The following is a 20173-nucleotide window of genomic DNA, read 5'->3' as shown; positions in this document are numbered from 1 at the left end:
TAGCATAATAATGTCTCAAAATTTTCTAAGTATGTTAGGTTAAACCCTGCCAATCTCATCATTTATCTCCAAGTCATAAACTAAAGAAACAAACACATATTTAAAATTTTTAAAAATCGAGTCATAGCATCATTTATATCAAAGTATTTGACTTGGTAGTTAATTTTATATGAGCATATAGGGCATATGTGATGAATTTTCTAATTTTTATTCTTAAATTAAGTTTTATACAATTATTCATGTCCTCTGAAACATACAATAAAACAAATACAAGTAGACTATTAAGTGGTCATTTTTACTAACACATTTTAATGGGTTAATTCTTTTAGAGGAAAATATAGGCTTAATATCTTAGAGTTCAAAATGTTATCAATACATTATTTAAATTAATTTCATGACTTATAGCAGTAGCAAAGTTTGTATAAGTGCATAATATCATTGCCGACATTTCCCCTGCTGACTCTTCTCTGCTGTGTTTGGCAGTCTGTCAGACCCTAGTTTGATTGGTCGAGCAGCCGTTCACCCCTTGTCATGAGGTTTCTCTACTTTAATCAGTCTTCAAATTAAATAGATTTTATTGCACCTGGAAAATAAATAACAGCATGCTGCTTTTTTTTTTTCTTAAAATAGATCCGACCAAAGCTGTGAACCAGGGGCATGCTTTAGAGCTTAACATCTTCTGTTTTGATTGGTGAAATCTGTTTGAATTTGCATGAAATATGCATATATATATATATATATATATATATATAACTAAGCTAACATTTTTTTAAATTAATTTTTAGCTCTGTTTAAATAATATTAGTAGATCATTGCTGTAGCTTTTAGGGGTTTTCTTTTATTTATGTGAAACATTTTTCTACATTAATGGGACTAGAATTTTATTGCATTTTATATATAAGGGATCAAAAAATAAAATACACTATATAGCATTTCAGATTCTATTTTAATGTGAATTTTTTCCTGGTGTATTTTTAATTAATTGCTAATGAAAATCTTATAAGAAAATGAATCAATGAGAAATTAAAAGTAAAATTAATTTTTATACAAATAGACATTCATCTTTTAAATGTTGCCACCAGCCACTTTAATTTGTTGATCTTTTCCTGACCTACTTATTTTGCATGCTTTAGATGCTTACATCATAAGGTATTTTGTCAGTATTTAATCACGTAAATAATGACATAAAGTACAGCAAGGTAAAGTAATCACCTATTTAACTGGTCAATGAACACTGACTATCACCTAGACCCTTCCTTCCTGTCACTTGTGTCATGACACAGAATGTATTGCAGGAGAAGCATCAGTGGGTGTCATTTTCTTACCGTAGTGCCAAACTGGGTGGTTGATTTATTTGCTGGAAACAACTTGAACATTCATCTTAGCATTTCAGTTGCAAAGGGGTCAGAATATTCACTGAAACCTGGTCTTTGCAGTCAGCAAATGGAATTGCTAATGGCCTTAGCAAAGCAATTTTAATGACTTGGAAGACATGTTGCCAGATTGCTCCCAGTCAAGGGGAAGAAGAAAGGGGAGAAAGCAAGAGGATAGTAACATACAGACAGGGCCTCAAAAGTTGCAAAGACATTTAAGTTTTATGTTTAGCTAGAGGGAGAGAGGGGCTTTCCAGGTGGCATTGGTGGTAAAGAATCCACCTGCCAACGTAGGAGACAAAAGAGATGTGGGTTCAGTCCCTGTGTTGGAAAAATCCCCTGGAAGAGAGACTGTCAACCCACTCCAGTATTCTTGCCTGGAGAATCCTATGGCCAGAGGAGCCTGGTGGGCTATGGTTCATAGAGTCTCAAAGAGTCAGACACAACTGAAGCAACTTAGCATGCACGCACAAGGAGACAGAATCAAGAGAATTACTTTTTAATATGAAATTGAGCACATTCATAAGAAGAAGAAACCAGTGATGACCAAAATGTTATAGATAATGCAGAGAAAAGAATTATTAGCTAGAGCAAAGTCTCTGAACATGTGAACTGGAGTGGGAGGCTGAGCACTGGGAGATGAATTAGCTTTCAATTATGTGGAGGGCAATGCCTCTTTCCATTTAGAACAAAAGAATTCCTAAGTCATTTGTTTTCAAATCTCTGTGTCTGGAGACAAAGACAGTTGGGTAAGAGGAAAGTCAAGATGATAGGACCTGCCACTGAACAGACGGGAATTTTTAAGAATAAATAGTATTTTTCTTTAAGGGGAGATTAATTATGTCATAACTGAACTATGCAACCAGAACTCAAAGAGCAAAATCTCCAAATATTTTATGGTTTAAGTTTATGACCTCTTCACACTTCCAATGAACACTTTATATTTTCTTTTGACTGAGTCCAAATGTTATCAAATCAGAATGGGAAAATGAGTTATTTGCTGACACATGAAGTGGAAAGAAATTGTGCTTTTATTTTTTCAGAAGTATTTTCCTAGTACATGTGTTATAAAATTTTATTTCTTGATGCTTTCCTTTTTAATTAAAATTTCCTGGAGACGAATGACCTTATTTTTTTTTAATCATTTTTTTTTTCTTTTTGCAACTAGAAAAGTAGTCCAATCTTCCCCAGACCAATTATGGTTTCAATTATTAGTAGAATCTCAGTACATGCGGTCTACATCTTCAGGTTTTAAAAACACTAATTTGCTTAAGTTTGTTACATGTTTTCAGATATTATCTGTGTTTAAGCATGTTTAGTCTTACTAGCTGCTTGAAGAGAGTCAGTAAAAAGCAGCATTTTTAGAACTGATTTAGTGTCTGTTTTGTGAAATATGGGAATATATAGCTCAGACCATTTTCTTTGTATTTATTTTGGAGGCAATAAGAGAACTCATAAGAAAATTTTTTTAAGACAAATTTATTTCACCCATTTGGGTTGCTTACTAAAACTGTCTGATAAGAATGGTTTCAGAAAGGGAATAAATAATATTCACAATAAACTCTCCATGCAGTCTAATTAGAGTCTGTTATTGACACTGTGTACATACACACTCCTTCTTCTCCCCTTGGATAAATAGATGAGAGGTTGACACAAAGGCTATGACTATCCAATGATAAAACATCTGGTCACTTCAATATACTTGCAGAAATCAAATGATCTACACTGTTTAACTTCAACACAAAGCTTGTGGGCTGCTTGAATTTTTTTAATGAAATAAAGCTATCCAAACATTTTTTTTTTCATCTGAAAGACATTCAGAACAAAATGAAGGTGGGAATGATTATCAACTTGGATTTTATGACTAAAAATCAAACACTTTTTGCAGTTATAGAGTACAGAGTGTTCTTTACAACATTAAGTAAAAAATGAGTGAATTATAAGAATAATGATCAAACTAAAATGTAAAAGAGGATAGTACAATGGTAAATACCAATATTAGCACATTCCTCTGTAAAGTGGAAAGGCTCAAATCAAACTATAGATAATGCACTTTAATTAAAGTTAATTTAGAATTAATGGAAAGCAACTGTGTTAAAAAAAAAATAACCACCTCACCACCACAAGCAACAATAGCAACAAGACAAGAAATAAATGTGGTAAGTCTGGGTTGTGGCAGTGTTCATCAGCAGGCTGTGAGCTGAGACTGTAAAATCAGGCAGACTTCAAATCTAAGCTGAGATCTTTACTTATGTAGCTGTCTTTCTAAGCCACTTTTGAAAAATGAAGATAATATACTTTATAACCTGAGCTTCTGTGAAAAGGGTAAATTAAAATATACATTATTTACTATGAAAGAGTATCTGGAACAAAACAGTCATTTTAATACCTGATATCCTTTTTACCCTTCTACTCTTCTCTAAATATCATGTTGACGCTTCTTGACTCTATTTGCCAGTAAATAAAAATGTTGTTTAAGAGAGTGTGATCATTCTGACGGGCTTTCGGAGAAGACAGAGACTCCTCACCAAATCTAGGAGCAGGAACTCTGGAAAGTGTGAACTAAGAATATACTGAGTTTCAGTCTAAAGCCTTATTTTCATGTATCACTTACTGATTACAATTTAAAAAAATAGGTTTGATTTGTCCTCATAAATTGAGTCCCAAAGATTTTTATATGGCTTCACACTGAGGGCTCAGCTCAATGTCAGACTTTCTAGTTCACACAATCTGGGATTGTAACCTTCAAACCTATTGCATTACAAATCATAACTTCCTATTTCATTTTATTCATGGCAACTGTCACCATTTGAAATTATCTTATTAGTTTATTTATTATTTCAGTGTTTGTCTTCCCCATTTAGAGTGAGAGGCAGTGATATTACCAGTCTTTTAATTGATTTTAAAAATCTATTTTGTGGTGACTTAATATGGTTGAATAAATTAACAAACTATTCATAATGAGTTTTCAGAGGCAGATAACCAATGTTAATACTTCTTGTCCACTTCTTACAAGTCAGTGATTACTAAGCACTGTACATGTTTTAACTAATTTATTCCTCACAATTACACTCATCAGGTAGGTACTATTATTATTCACATTTTATCAAAGATCAAACAAATGCAAAGAAAGAACAAGTAATTTTCCAAATGCCTCACAACTGGTAAGTGTGGACAGAAATTGGAACCCAGCTGGCTTTAGGGTACATAGGTTTAATTGCTGTACTGTGATAATTTTGCTTCTCCTGACCCAGGGGTGTTTCCTGTGTTGCTCTGGATATCTGCCTATATGATGTTGCTTACCTAAGATTGCTGTGTGTACTCTAACACATAAATAATAACGTCTTATTTCCAGAAATTTTCACTATCAAAAACATGGGAAAAATATTTTTCTGTAGTAAAGCTTGCTAAGAAATAGCTTTTGATAAAGCAAGTTGTATGTTACTGTACAAAACTACTTTAAACTTAATAGATTCTATAATCTCTGAGATCAGTTCCTAGTATTACAACACCAAGATGGAATAAGATATCATTCAATGAAACTTTTAGAATCTTACTGGAAAGAGATGTATTTTGAGAACAAATATAGATTTTAATTCCAGCTCTGACATTTATAAGACTTATTAGATTTATATGAGTCACTTAATCTTTTTGAGCATCTGAGACTCATTTTCCTGATCTTTAAAATGGTTATAATGGTGTTTGACTTGTGAAGATCAAATGAGAAACATGAAAAAGGCCCAGCAAAATGCCAAAAGCATAATGGAAGTTAAATGAAGGTTGGTGCCACGGCTTCCCTTAGATTCCGCACATTAGGAAAAAGTAAGTTAGGCTAAAACCCTTCACTATGCATAGCTTATCATACATGCACTTTCTGACTCTTTTAGTTTATTCATTCAATCAGTTATCAAGCTGTACCAGGAATCAGACACAATAATATGTCCCAGGAAATTGTGTGGGCAGAATGGAACAAAACGGGGTCTCTGTCTTCTATGAGAACAAATGCCCTGTATTATTCTCCCTTCCATTCTGGTAGAGAAGGAAAACATTTAACAACTAATCATGAAAATAAATATATCATTATGGGTTGTGATATAATTTTTTTAAAAAATTGGTAGCTAAATTAGCAAAGAATGAGCTAAAGAAATAGAATATTATACTTACATTATAGCATGAGCTTATTGATTCAATTAATCAAAAATATTAATGTGTCAGAGTGACTATTTGAGTTGAAGACCTAGTCTCAGACCAGATTGCACAGGTCTGGCCCTATTGTCCAGGTTAAGGATTTAGACCCTATTTAGAAGGAAATAGATAGCCAACGAAACTTTACCAGCAGAGTCGTACAAAACATAATAAATCTTTTTAGATAATCACTTTGTCTGCTCTTTGGGGAATGGACTGGAAGGGGGCAAAACTAGAAGAGCGAAGCTTGGTTGGAGGATATTATGAGATTTCTGTGATGTGGGCAAAGTTGACAGCAGTCACAAGGGAGCCATGACCTATTATTATTATTTAAAGTTACTTATTTAGTTTTGGCCACATGGCATGTGAGATCTCAGTTAGGGCTGAACCCATGCCCTCTGCATTGGAAGCACCTAGTCTTAACCACTGGACCACTGGGGAAGTCCCGTGATGACCTATAGAAATACACTTTGGAGGCAGTTTCTGGGGCATGGTAACAGACGAGCTGTGTTGGTGAGAGAAAGGATAATGCTGAGAATGCCTCTTCCTAAGATTTTACATAAATACCTGGGTTGATGGGGAAGCCATTTATTGGTAAAGAAGAGGAAGAACATATAAAGAATAAAATGAACATCTTAATTTTGTGATGTTTGAGACTAACTCTGATGGATCACAAATACTATTTGTTTTGTAAGCCTAAAAGTTAGAAGGAATGGTCTGAGCTGGATATACAATTTTGGAAAACATGACTTTATCTAGAGGAGTTTGGCAAAGCCAGGAGAGTGAAGAGGCTGTCAAGGGCATAGACTGAGGAGACTTCCCTAGTGGACCAGTGGTTAAAACTCTGTGCATCAGATGCAAGGGTTATGGGTTCAATTCCTGGTGGGGGAACTAAGGTCCCACTTGCCATGTGATACAGCCAAGAAAAGTATTTTAAAAAAAGAAAAAGAAACAGACTGAAAAGTGAAATAGGCACACCCTTGAGCCTTGTGTTTGGTTTCTTCTGGAAACTGACTTTGAGGTAAGGATTCAAGTACAAGTGATGTATTTTAAAAGTGTTAGGAACACTGACAAATGAGTAAGGAAATGACCTAAGGAGGATGAATCAGGGAACATAAAACACCTTATTCAAGTCAGCTACTACACTTGAGCTTAATCCCATGGTGCAACTCTTAGAAATGAAGTCAGTCACACAATTCAGAATTAACCTATGGAAGGGCACAGGACCTGAAATATTTATTCACCCAAACCCTTTTGCCATTGGAGATGGCTACTCCCAGAAAGTGTTAATTATCTGGCATTCTCAGGCTGTTCCAGGTGAGTGAAGGGGTTTTCTCAGTTTCTAAGAAAGTTGGATTAGCAACAAAATATTATTTATGATCAAAACAAGGGCAATTTTGGCTCATGAGGAAAGATGGATATTTGGGGAATTAGAGCTGTCAGATAAAATACATGCAATATTTGGAATGTGTTTATACTAAAAATGATTTATTGTTTATCTATTTAAGTTTAACTACTTGTACTTTTTGATTTGTTTTGTTAGTCTCGCAACCCTTGGTGGAATAAGCTGAAGGGTGAATGGTAAATGAAAAGTTAGTGACTCAGGAGGTGGTGATATTGACTATGTGTGGAAACAGAGGGCTGGAAAGGAAAAGGACTCCGATTGTGCTTTGGATGGTCATCCTGCGGCATATGTGAAGGCAGAGAGGAAGGGGCAGCTAAGAATGAGAAGCAGAAAGAGAGCAGGATGCTGGGTAGATTAAGGTGGTACTTCCCACTGTGTCTCTGCTTCCTGTGAGTCTTCTTTACTGCTCACACAGAACATGACCCTCCTGACACTTCTGGTCACCAAATGTGTGGTTTTGTGTTTTGTTTTCTCCCCACAACAAGCAATTTTCTGCAGTGCCACATGGGTGTCCTACAAACGATTTAACTGATGCACAGAGTTTTAACCACTGGACCACTAGGGAAGTCTCCTCAGTCTATGCCCTTGACAGCCTCTTCACTCTCCTGGCTTTCCCAAACTCCTCTAGATAAATTCATGTTTTCCAAAATTGTATATCCAGCTCAGACCATTCCTTCTAACTTTTAGGCTTACAAAACAAATAGTATTTGCGATCCATCAGAGTTAGTCTCAAACATCACAAAATTAAGGGGTGTATATATACATATATAATCTCACAGTTTCATAAAACTGGAAGGTATTTGATCCAATGAATGAAGATGGATTGACTTCTGATTGGAAATGAGACACCTGCATCATACCATGAAGCACAAGAGAGGGAAGAACATTTTTAAAGAAATGGGGGAACATATCAGGGATTTTGATAAATAAGGAATCAAATTTTCAAAAAACATCTTGGAAGTGTTTGGAGACAGGGCAGGAGGAATGTCTGTAGCAGCGTAGGATAAGGGGCAGTGGGTTGTGTCTGATTATCAGCAGGGCTTAGAGTGTGGGGGGCGAGGAGAGTAAACAAGAATGGAGATGGCATGGATTCAGATGCAAGGAGACTGAAGAACTGAGCTTAGTCCATGAAACATCTTTATTAGTAGACTAAAGACAAAAATCATTTAAGATAATTAAAACTAGCAACTCTTCTTAAAAAATGTTTTTGATTGTGTATAGCCATGTACATTCATATATATATATATATATATATATATATGGATTATTTAGGTATAATTGAAATACTTTAGGTTTTTCAGTGGTCAATTTATTTTTCAAGTTTAATATTATTTAAAAGATTGGGAAATGGAATCCTTTCAAATACCTCAAAAACAAATCAAAGTCTTTATAAAAGTTTTTAAGCTATACTGAATATTTCACCAATTTTATTTCTGTGTAGTCTCCTAATACACATATAACCATAGTCAAATTAACTACTGGTTTTGAAATAAGAACAATAGTTAATGGAGGGTAAGTTAATGGATAAAGTTATATAACGACCAGTTGAGTAAACCTCCTTGGACATAAAAGACAACAGACCTTACTTATTACCTTGAAACCACAGAGGTATAACCATAGTTCTGTGCTTTGGGGTGTGATTAATGAGCTCTGTCTTCAGTTATATTAAGAACTGAGTGAAAGTTTAACCACCAAAGAGCATATATATCACTCCAAAAAGAAGCTGCACTGTGTATAATTCCCTTGGAGATAGTAGAAAATCTTAAGAAAAATAAGCACTGGAAATTCAATAGTTGAGTGTCTTCTAGGGAAGGTAGTCAACGGTGTAATGAATCACTGCAAGTTGAAAACTAGAAGTAAATGATAGATTTTTGCATTTTAGGCAAAAAAAAAAAATAATAGTTTATTAACCAAATACTGTACCCTGACCAGATCTGAATGCATAAATGAGAAAACAAAAAGACAGTTCAATAAAAATCCACCAGGAGTTATTCAGAATTTATGTTTAACAAATCTCTCTTTTTCATATATTTATAAGCTAATTAAAAATAATAAAAATTTAAGTACTAGAAACTAGAGGAAAGGAATATACCAAGATATATTCTTCATTTTATATATATTTTATTTTGAAATATCCCTGTATATTAAAATATATAATCTTTTAATGACATATATTAGCCAAAATAGAATACCAAGAACAAAAAATAAAAATTTAATCTAGACAAATATAAAGAAAGTTCACTTACCCTCATATTTAGTCAAAATATTTTTTTCTCCAGTAAATAGTGTAGCTTTATTTTGAATGATTGATTTTTACTGATTCTACCAGATATAACAGCAATAAAAGCAATTCAACTGTAATTTTAGTGAAGCAGCTCTCTGAAACCATTCTAATTCAGAAAATATATAGTTATATCAGTTTTTAAAAATCTCTATTGTCTATATACACCATAAAGTTGTCAGGAGTCTGAAAGTGTTATTGATACAGCCTCTCATGATGCTTTCATAAGAAGGCGGCACCTAAATTTGTCTTTCAGTACACTTTACCTTTCATATGCTCTTAATCCTTAAAAGCAAATAGAAACCAGAAATAATAAAGGTAGTCAAAACATACTATGTGTATGACAAATCAATCACATAATTACATGGCATTTAAGCAAAGCTAAGCCATTGATTCATTAAACACATACAACCAAACACTAACCCAATTGTTGATTCAATAGTGAAGGCTTGATGAAATTTCCAGTGATAATGTTCATTTTACTGCACACTTGCTAAGTGGAAATTCACATGCCAGTTCAACCCTACTTAAGACAGGAGTGGGCAATCATAAAGTTAAAATTGAAATACTCTCCATGACTCATTTGTTTTTCTAACTAAGAGCTATTCATTAATGATTATTTCCTTGAAGTAACTACATGATTTTACTATGGTTATTTTTTCATTTTAACTGTTATGGTAATGTCAGTTTGGGAAATCAGAGGGATGAGAATATCAACACACTTAGTTGTGGTGACACATTGCCTATTTATTCACTTCTATAATTTAATTCATAATGCATTTGTTCCCTCTATCCTATATTGTTCTCTGGCCTCTATTCAACTTATAGACTAAATTACTGTATTTTAATGTGCTTATTGAATAAAACCAGATTCGATTAGTGATTGGATTGTATGAAGGATAAACACTGAAATGAGCTTGTTTCATGTGATCTACTAATAACCGAATTTAAAACTTATTATAAATTCAGAGACTGGGATTGCCACATATACACTGTTGATAATAGGTGTAAAATAGATATGGCTTTCCTGGTGGCTCAGTGATTAAAAAATCCACCTGCCAATGCAGGAGACAGGTTGATTGCTAGGTCTGGAAGATCCCTGGAGAAGGAAATGGCAACCCACTCCAGTATTCTTGCCTGGGATATCCCATGAACAGAGGAGCCTGGCAAGCTACAGTCCATGGGGTCACAAAACAGTTGAACACAACTTAACCACAAAACAATAACAATATACAATAAGATCATAACTGTTTAGGTCAGGAAAGTGAAAATGAAGTCGCTCAGTTGTGTCCGACTCTTTTTGACCCCATGGACTGTAGCCTACCAGGCTCCTCCGTCCATGGGATTTTTCCAGGCAAGAGTGCTGGAGTGGGTTGCCATTTCCTTCTCCAGGGGATCTTCCCAACCCAGGGACCGAACCTGGGTCTCCCGCACTGTAGGCAGACTCTTTACCGTCTGAGCCGTCAGGGAACTCTACTTAATGATCTGTGGAGACCTGAAGGGGAAGGAAGTCTGAAAGTGATAGGATATATGCAGATGTATGGCTGATTCACTTTTTGCTATACAGTAGAAACTAACACAACATTATAAAGCAACCATACTCCAATAAAAGTTAATTTAAAATAAATAAAATTGACTACAAGATATGAATGTATAGGGAAGGTAGGTTGTTAACAATAGGAAAACTGTAGAGAAATTAAATGAATAAGAAAACCTTTGCTTTCACATTCTCTAAGAGATATTTGGCTCAGCTGTGAAAACCTGAGGTCAGGCTACTTTTCTGGTTTGGAGGACTTCCATTCTTGGTGGAGAGGTTTCAGTCCTGCTATGTGGGTACCCTGATGTACACTCAGGCCTGATGGCATGTGACCATGAGCACAAATTAAAAAAAAAACAAGAAAGAGCCCTTGCAATTTGTGTTTACCATAAGTGTTATTCTTTGCTCAGCTTCTTTCCCACAATGGAGTCCATTCTTGTGCATATAACCTGGGAACTGTTCTAATTCTATATCTCCTCAGGTAAGGCTTATATCATCTTTATTCTTACTTACTATATAATCCAGAAGGTGGTTAGCTTCACGCTTTTAGACGCTCACTCAACAAATATTTTACAACATGGGTTTTAGACTCTTAGTGCCATGAATGCATCTAAGCTTTCAGGAGCATGGAAAATGTTTTCAACATACTGCAATCCAGTTTTGGGGCATACACTTCAATAGGATGAAAGATGCCACAGAGCTCAACAGTGCTAAGGGAAGTTCTTAGGGCTAGAGTCAGGCACAGACTATACGGTGTGCTAAACAAGGAACTGCTGACACAGTGAAGTGGTCCTGCAGGTAGGGAGTTTTCTTTACTGACAGTCTTTCTGTTTGGTTGAGGAGACAGCTTTTGTTCCAGGGCTCTGACTATGGCTTCCCGGAGCTTCATTCTAAGAAAAACCACCTGGGCTAACTCAACTGGTCTCATGCTGCTGCTGCTGAGTCGCTCCAGTCGTGTCCGACTCTGTGCGACCCCATAGACGGCAGCCCACCAGGCTCCCCCGTGGGATTCTCCAGGCAGGAACACTGGAGCGGGTTGCCATTTCCTTCTCCAGTGCATGAAAGTGAAAAGTGACAGTGAAGTCGCTCAGTCGTGTCTGACTCTTAGCGACCCCATGGACTGCAGCCCACCAGGCTCCCCCGTCCCTGGGATTTTCCAGGCAAGAGGACTGGAGTGGGGTGGGGTGCCATTGCCTTCTCCGGAATTGGTCTCATACTGGTGGCCAATTGTAGCCCAAAGCCAGGGTTTACTTGTTTCACAGTGCTTGCCAGCACGATGCTGTAAATGTCAAATTGTTTCTGGCATTCAAAGAATCTGGAGACTTCTCATAACCATCAGAATTTTTATCTTCCATTGAGAAACAAGTAGCACAGCAACATTAAGACCAGTTTTTAAATTAAAAGCATCAGTTGGAGCTGAATAGAGCTGATTGTTCAGAAGGAGCCTCTAACACTCCTTGGGGATTCTGATACACTAAGGTTGTCTGGCCTACCTCTCTTTTTTACATTATGATCACCACTAGCAAGCAGTGTGACCCCTATTGCCCTTAAATAAGTCTATCTAGACCATCTTCACGTTCCAGGGCTGTAGAAAGGGTTTTACTTCAAGGTCCCCTTCATCCTCCCAGGCCAAAATAACCTTGTTTGTTTGCTTTGTCCTTAGGGAGTTGCATATGCCATTGATTATCCTTTTTTCTCGCCATTTTTCGTCCAAGTATTTTTGCGTTACCTAAGGTCAGGAGGCAAAAGTTAAAACTGGACATGGAACAACAGACTGGTTCAAAATAGGAAAAGGAGTACATCAAGGCTGTATATTGTCACTCTGCTTATTTAACTTATATGCAGAGTAAATAATGAGAACTGCTGGGCTGGAAGAAACACAAGCTGGAATCAAGATTGCTGGGAGAAATATCAGTAACCTCAGATACGCAGATGACACCACCCTTATGGCAGAAAGTGAAGAAGAACTAAAGGGCCTCTTGATGAAAGTAAAAGAGGAGAGTGAAAAAGTTGGCTTAAAACTCAACATTCAGAAAACCAAGATCATGGCATCTGGTCCCACCACTTCATGGCAAATAGATGGGGAAACAGTGGAAACAGTGTCAGACTTTATTTTTCTGGGATCCAAAATCACTGCAGATGGTGACTGCCGCTGTGAAATTAAAAGACGCTTACTCCTTGAAAGGAAAGTTATGAACAATCTAGACAGCATATTAAAAAGTAGAGACATCACTTTGTCAACAAAGGTCCGTCTAGTCAAGGCTATGGTTTTTTCCAGTAGTCATGTATGGATGTGAGAGTTGGACTATAAAGAAAGCTGAGTGTTGAAGAATTGATGCTTTCAAACTGTGGTGTTGAAGACTCTTGAGAGTCCCTTGGACTGCAAGGAGATCCAACAAGTCCATCCTAAAGGAGATCAGTCCTGGGTGTTCACTGGAAGGACTGATGCTGAAGCTGACACTCCAATACTTTGGCCACCTGATGCGAAGAGCTGACTCATTGGAAAAGACCCTGATGCTAGGAAAGATTGAGGGCAGGAGGATAAGGGGATGACAGAGGATGAGATGGTTGGATGGCATCACGGACTCAATGGACGTGGGTTTGGGTGGACTCTGGGAGTTGGTGATGGACAGGGAGGCCTGGCATGCTGCAGTCCATGGGGTCACAAAGAGTCAGACACGATGGAGAGACTGAACTGAACTGAACTGATATCATACTGTTGATTTATGTATTTAAATAAATATAAATTTTATCATATGTATGATTATGCAAAATGGTTTTTCAAAGCTGTGATAAACTGTACTCAAATTTTATATAGATTCAACTCACATTTTTATATTCTTCACAATGTTTCATTATAGATACACTTCATATATACATACACATAAGTATATCCTACTGATAAACTTTTAGTATTTTCCCAAATGTGGCTATGGCAATTCTCCCTAGAAGATATTTTTCCATTCCTTTATTTCATTTAACTTCAAATATAAATCTTGTAAATAGGACAAAACTGAGTTATATTTTATTTTAATTAGATACATTTTTCTTAATAGGCTATTTAAATGTCTTCATTTATTTTTATTTAGCTCTAACATACTAGTTTCTATCTTCTATTTTTTCTGTCCACTCTTCCTCCTTCTCTACCTTCTGTCTGATTATCCAAGTATGCTTTTGTTCTTTTCTCCTATTAATTGGCTTTGATGTCCTGATCTTTTTCAGTTGCCATAAATTGTTTAACACTCATATTAAACAATGAGGTGTCAATACCATTATTCTCCTGAAGGCTGTGAATATCTTAGAGTGCTCTAACATGGAGCTCCCTAATTCTATCTTCCATATTGTTGTTTCAAAAGTTTTACATTTTAGTTCCCACAAATTAGTATTTTAATACTCAATATTTATTAGTTTTATGAAGGTGTTACTTCCTGGATTAATTTATATGTCTATCATTGGCTCTCACATACAAAGACAGAATTTAAAAATAAGACTTTTGTGAAGAAACTACTAACAAACTATAAAAGGAACTAATATGGTTTGGGGAGAAAATGCGAGGAAGTAGAGTTTCAAGAAGGAATGGTGAGCCAAGAAATCAGTTAATGTGCATGGAATTTTTAGCTTAAATAGTTATCAAAATTTTTATTTTATTGGGATCAGAGTGAATGTATGAGCTTTTCCTTATTTTTGTAATTTATTGAGCCTTTTTGTGGCTTTTCTAGCTGATATCTTCTGTTTGCCTTCACAAATTCATTCTTAACCCCCTCTGCTTTATGACACAGATGTGTGAACTATATGAAATTATATCACTGGACTCCTCAGTTTTCTGACCTTGAGCTGGCTTTGACCCTCAAGAAGTCACAGTAGAGGAATGAACAAAAGTAGGGTGTTTATTATCCAATTATCCTTCTGGATGTATAACATCTCTCTTCTTCTGTCCTCTGAGGCCTGCTGCTTCTGGCCTTGAGTTTCTACAGAATTCCTTGTGGTTTTATAGACCCCACACCCATTTTGTAAATAGTCACTTTGTAAATAAAAACTCTTTAAATTATTATAATTTGAGTGTGCCATTTATTCCTGTTGGGATAAATATCTTATAATCCTTTTGGCAATTTTTTTTAGATTTTGCCTTGAACAAAAATGTATTTGTGATAGAACACAGACATCAAAGATGTATACATGAAGTTCAACCTCATTAAATTCAAATCGGCTGTATCTTTATTTTTATGAATTTAATCTATTATACTCAAAGAGCCATAGTTTTGTTTAAATCTCCCTACAAATTTATGCCTTTGTCCATTTCTCTTTGAATTTCCAGCTGTTTTAAAAATAGACTGTATTGCCATATATTTAAATATACGGAGTCTTGATCCATGAATCCTTATTATAAACACTACTGTTCAGCTTTTACTCACCTTATTATTTCCCTTTATTTCTCATGGTTGTGTAATTTTCTTAGGTATTAATATTCATATCTTTTTTCTTTTTTGACTTACATGTATTTTCCCAAACCCTTAGCTGGACTTTTAACATCTTATGTGTTTAAATTTGTCTCTTGTAAGTAATATATAATCTGATATCCTTTGCTTCTTTTAGCAAAAATATTAGCAACAGCAAACACATAAATTTTCTATATACTGGCACTGTCCTAAGAGCTTTTCTTATTGAAACTAATTGAATCCTCCTCATAACCCTATGGGAGAGTATGTTATAATCCTCCTTTTACTGCTGAAGAAACTAAAGCCCAGAGTTTTTAAATAATGCCAGACACTAGCAAGCATTAAATCAGGTCTCTACTCTCAGGCGTTCTGCTCCAGATCCTGTTCTTAGCCACTATTCTACAATCCTGCTCACAATAGTGAATGTAAATCATTGGATGGCATATCTGATGTATGTGGTCTTATGTCAGTTGTATTGGTTTAGATGCTCCTTTTGTTGAATAAAAGTGATAAAGATATAATATTTCTCTTCCTCCCAATTAAGATGAGATATTTGGTGTGTTCTCACTTTTTTCTCTCATTTGGAAACTATGTTAATTTTGTGTGAGTCTATAATAGGAAGGGTAGTTTCTCATTTGTGTTTTATGTACCTATGTGTTTTTTTTTTGTCCACATGTTTTTTTGTTCCCAGCTTGCAGCATGCAGGATCTTAGTTCCCTGACCAGGGATCAAACCTGTGCCTACTGTATTGGGAGTGCAGAGTCTTAAAGATCATCACAGAAGTCCCAAGGGTAGTTATTTTTAATAATACAATATTGTTAAATGTAATAATACTTAAATACAGTCTCTTTCAAAAATTCATTTTGATTTTATTGTACTCAATTTTTCCACATTTTATTTTTATTACTTATTCCAGAAGATCTATATCTATGTATTTTTTGCTTATCTCTTACATATTTTTGTTTGAAACAGGACTTTTCAGTGTTATTATTTCATCTTATTATAGCGTGATTCTATGTATATGTAAACATCTAACTATATCTGTACTCTGCATTCATGCTTATATACATTTATATCAGATACAATTGGAAAATATATAATGTAGGTGTACATATAGAAATATGGGCTTCCCTGGTGGCTCGGTGGTAAGAATCTGTCTGACAATGCAGGAGACACAAGTTCAAGCCATGAATTCCATTCCTGGGTCATACAGATTCCCTAGAGTAGGAAATGGCAACCCACTTCAGTATTCTTGCCTGGAAAATTCCATGGACAGAAGAAACTGGCAGGTTACAGTACATGGGGTCACAAGAAGTTGACTGAGCACAGACGCTTGTGCGCATATAGAAATATACATAGATAGTCTCATTTCTTACATATTTAATAATGAATTCCTATTGTCCTTCATATATAAACTGTATAAAAATAAATATAGAATCTCAACTAATAAGCACATTTCCTCAGAACTATGTTTCTTATAACCAACATGTTTTCTTTCAATTTTCACTATTGAAAAATGAAAGTCTAATGTAGGAGGAGTTTATTTGTATGCATTTTTGTTATGAAAATTGTATGCAAGTTAAGATTTTAATGTAATTTTTCAAATACTAGAATTGTGGATTTTATTGTCTTAATTATATTAGAAAAGTGGTGATCTTTTTCAGATGAAAGTCTTAGTTTCATTTTTGCAGCAGAAAAACTTTGACTTCTACTCAATTTATTCTGGATTCTTTTTCAATGTCCACATGTTAAAGCCTTGTTCTTACATTTATGATTTTCCTGTAATCTGGACTATTTATTGGTAACATTCAAAAAGGGTATGTGTGTGTGTACATGTGTGTGACTTGTGTCTACCTGCTTGTAAGCAAACTGTTACTATTAATCCAACTTGGCTCCTTTATCTCTTGACAACATATTCAGTGAATCTGAAACTATAAATGCATATGTTACTTGAACCTGGCAGATTGCATGGGCTTCCCAGGCAGCACTAGTTGTAAAGAACCCGCCTGCCAATACAGGAGACAGAACAGATGTGGGCTCAGTCCCTGGGTTGGGAAGATCCTTGAAGGGAAATGGCAACCCACTCCAGTATTGCCTGGAGAATCCCATGGACAGAGGAACCCGCTGGGCTACGGTCCACAGGGTCTCAAACCCTCGGATACCCCTGTAGTAACTTAACAGTAGCAATAGTAGACTGCACATTCTGACGTATCTGACTGGTTAGTAATACATGTCTACTCAGAATGAATAATAAAGTGTATAGAGAAAGACCAATCTCTACAATAGCCATTAGTAATCTGCCTGGCTAGACAAAGAATCAGCATAAATATACTTGGTCTCTCTTTCTGCATCCTCTCTTCTCAGTTCGCAGACAATATCTTGCCCTTAGAGATATTACTTAGAGTAAAGATAGCACAGGTCTTTTAGAATGAAATGTATGGCTACTGATACAAAAGTAGACTCATTTCTCCTTCTTACCACCCTATTTTAAGTAAAACCTCTATGTTTGGGGTTAGCACACTGATGAAATTGAGTTAGACACGGCTGTGGTCCATGTGATCAGATTGGCTGGTTTTCTGTGATTATGACTTCAGTGTATCTGCCCTCTGATGCCCTCCTGCAATACCTACTGTCTTACTTGGGTTTCTCTTACCTTGGACATGGAAAAAAGTTGGCTTAAAGCTCAACATTTGGAAAACTAAGATCATGGCATCTGGTCCCATCACCTCATGGCAAATAGATGGGGAAACAGTGGATGACTTTATTTTTTGGGGCTCCAAAATCACTGCAGATGGTGACTGCAGCCATGATATTTAAAGATGCTTACTCCTTGGAAGGAAAGTTATGACCAACCTAGATAACATATTAAAAAGCAGAGACATTACTTTGCCGACAATGGTCCGTCTGGTCAAAGCTATGGTTTTTCCAGTATTCATGTATTGGTGTGAGAGTTGGACTATGAAGAAAGCTGAGCACCAAAGAACTGATGCTTTTGAACTGTGGTATTGGAGATGGAGATGACTCTTGAGAGTCCCTTGGACTGCAAGGAGATCCAACCAGTCCATCCTAAAGGAGATCAGTCCTGGGTGTTCATTGGAAGGACTGATGCTGAAGCTGAAACTCCAATACTTTGGCCACCTGATGTGAAGAGCTGACTCATTTGAAAAGATCCTGATGCTGGGAGGGATTGGGGGTAGGAGGAGAAGGGGACGACAGAGGATGAGATGGCTGGATGGCATCACCGACTCGATGGACATGAGTTGAGTAAACTCTTGGAGTTGGTGATGGACAGGGAGGCCTGGTGTCCTGTGATTCATGGGGTTACAAAGAGTCAGACATGACTGAGAGACTGAACTGGAACTGGACGGATGAAATTTGTTTTTGTTTTGCAAAGTTTGTGTTCTATAAATCTGGTATGTGTTTCTTTAGAAGGAAAATCTAGAACATTTTATGCTGTTACTTTATCTCTTAAGTGCAACAATTATTTGCCCACTACTAAGAAAGATTTCTTGACATGTAACTGTGACAATCTTGAATTTAGTCCCAAAGTTTGAAATTAGCTTTCAGGTCCTAAAATAGGACATAGGATTAATGAATGCAGAAGATGGCTGTCATAGATCAAGATATAAGAAGACATTAACATAATATGATTAATTGTCTTTAATATATACACTTAGATTTCAATTTATACCAAGTTGCAAATGAAAGTCTATAATAAATGCAGATCGTGGGGAAAATGCTGATTGAGCTCAGTAAGTAGCTTTTGTGTTTTTAATCTTGTTTACCATGTCATGCTAAATATATTGAGGTCATAAAAATGATTGGGTATGACATTATATAAAAGAGACTTAATCAAATACTAAACATTTAACTTAATTAATTTTATAATTTTCATACATATAAATTAATGCCTGAGACTAAATGTAATCAAGTATATAAACTTCAGAGATATTTTTGTTGAAAAAATTATGTTCTTACTACCCAAGAAAGGTGTTCTTATTTGACTAAGAATGCATCCTAAAAAATAGATTGCTGTTAAATGTATGTCCTGTACAATGGTCACTGCTATAAATTCTTTTGCAAACTTTATAACTGGTATGTGCAAAGATGAACTTTACATTTTTAAAGTATTTTCAGAATTCTTATTGCTAATTACTTATAAAAAATAAGGAATCACTTATTCCTTCAACTTAACCTCATATTTTAGTCAACTCATTCTCATCAGAGACTCTTTCCTACAAATGCCCTGTTATCCATTCAATTTCTGTACATTCTGAAATTCTTAATCAAGCTACACTGCCTCCAGAAAGCTCCCAACCATTATTCACCATCCTCTTTTACCTCTATAAAAATATCATTCATCCATTTCATACAATTTTACTAAAATAACAGACTGTGGTGTTGCAACAGTAATACATAGAAGTAGTTATTCAATAAAGACTTGACTGATAGTCGTTTATTTTTAAGTAAGATACTAGTGTTTGTACAAAAGAGTGATTATAAGGATGAATCAAAAAACTTAATCTAATACAGAAAGAAATAACTGACAAAACAATTTATTGGACCCAATTGAACGGAATTCTAAATGAGGTAGAAAGAATCAACACAACAAAAGAAATTAAAAACAAACAAAAATAACCTACTGAATGGGAGAAAATATTTGCAGAGGTTCTGGCTGTTAAGGGATCAATATTCAAAATATATAAAAACTCATACAACTCAAAAAAAAAATCCAATTAAAAATTGGGCAGAGGACCTAAACAGACATTTTTCCAAAGAATGCATACTGATGGCCAACATGCACACATGAAAAGATGCTCAACATCACTAATCACTGGGGAAATGCAATGAAAGCCACAGTGAGATATCACCTCACATCTGTCAGAATGGAAAATGTCTTGTATACAAAGAACAAAAACCAAGTTTAAGTGAGGATGTGGAGAAAAGGGAACTCTT

Source organism: Odocoileus virginianus, chromosome 19 (genome assembly GCF_023699985.2).
Source record: "Odocoileus virginianus isolate 20LAN1187 ecotype Illinois chromosome 19, Ovbor_1.2, whole genome shotgun sequence".
NCBI lineage: Eukaryota > Metazoa > Chordata > Mammalia > Artiodactyla > Cervidae > Odocoileus > Odocoileus virginianus.
Note: the sequence above shows the minus strand (reverse complement) of the source record.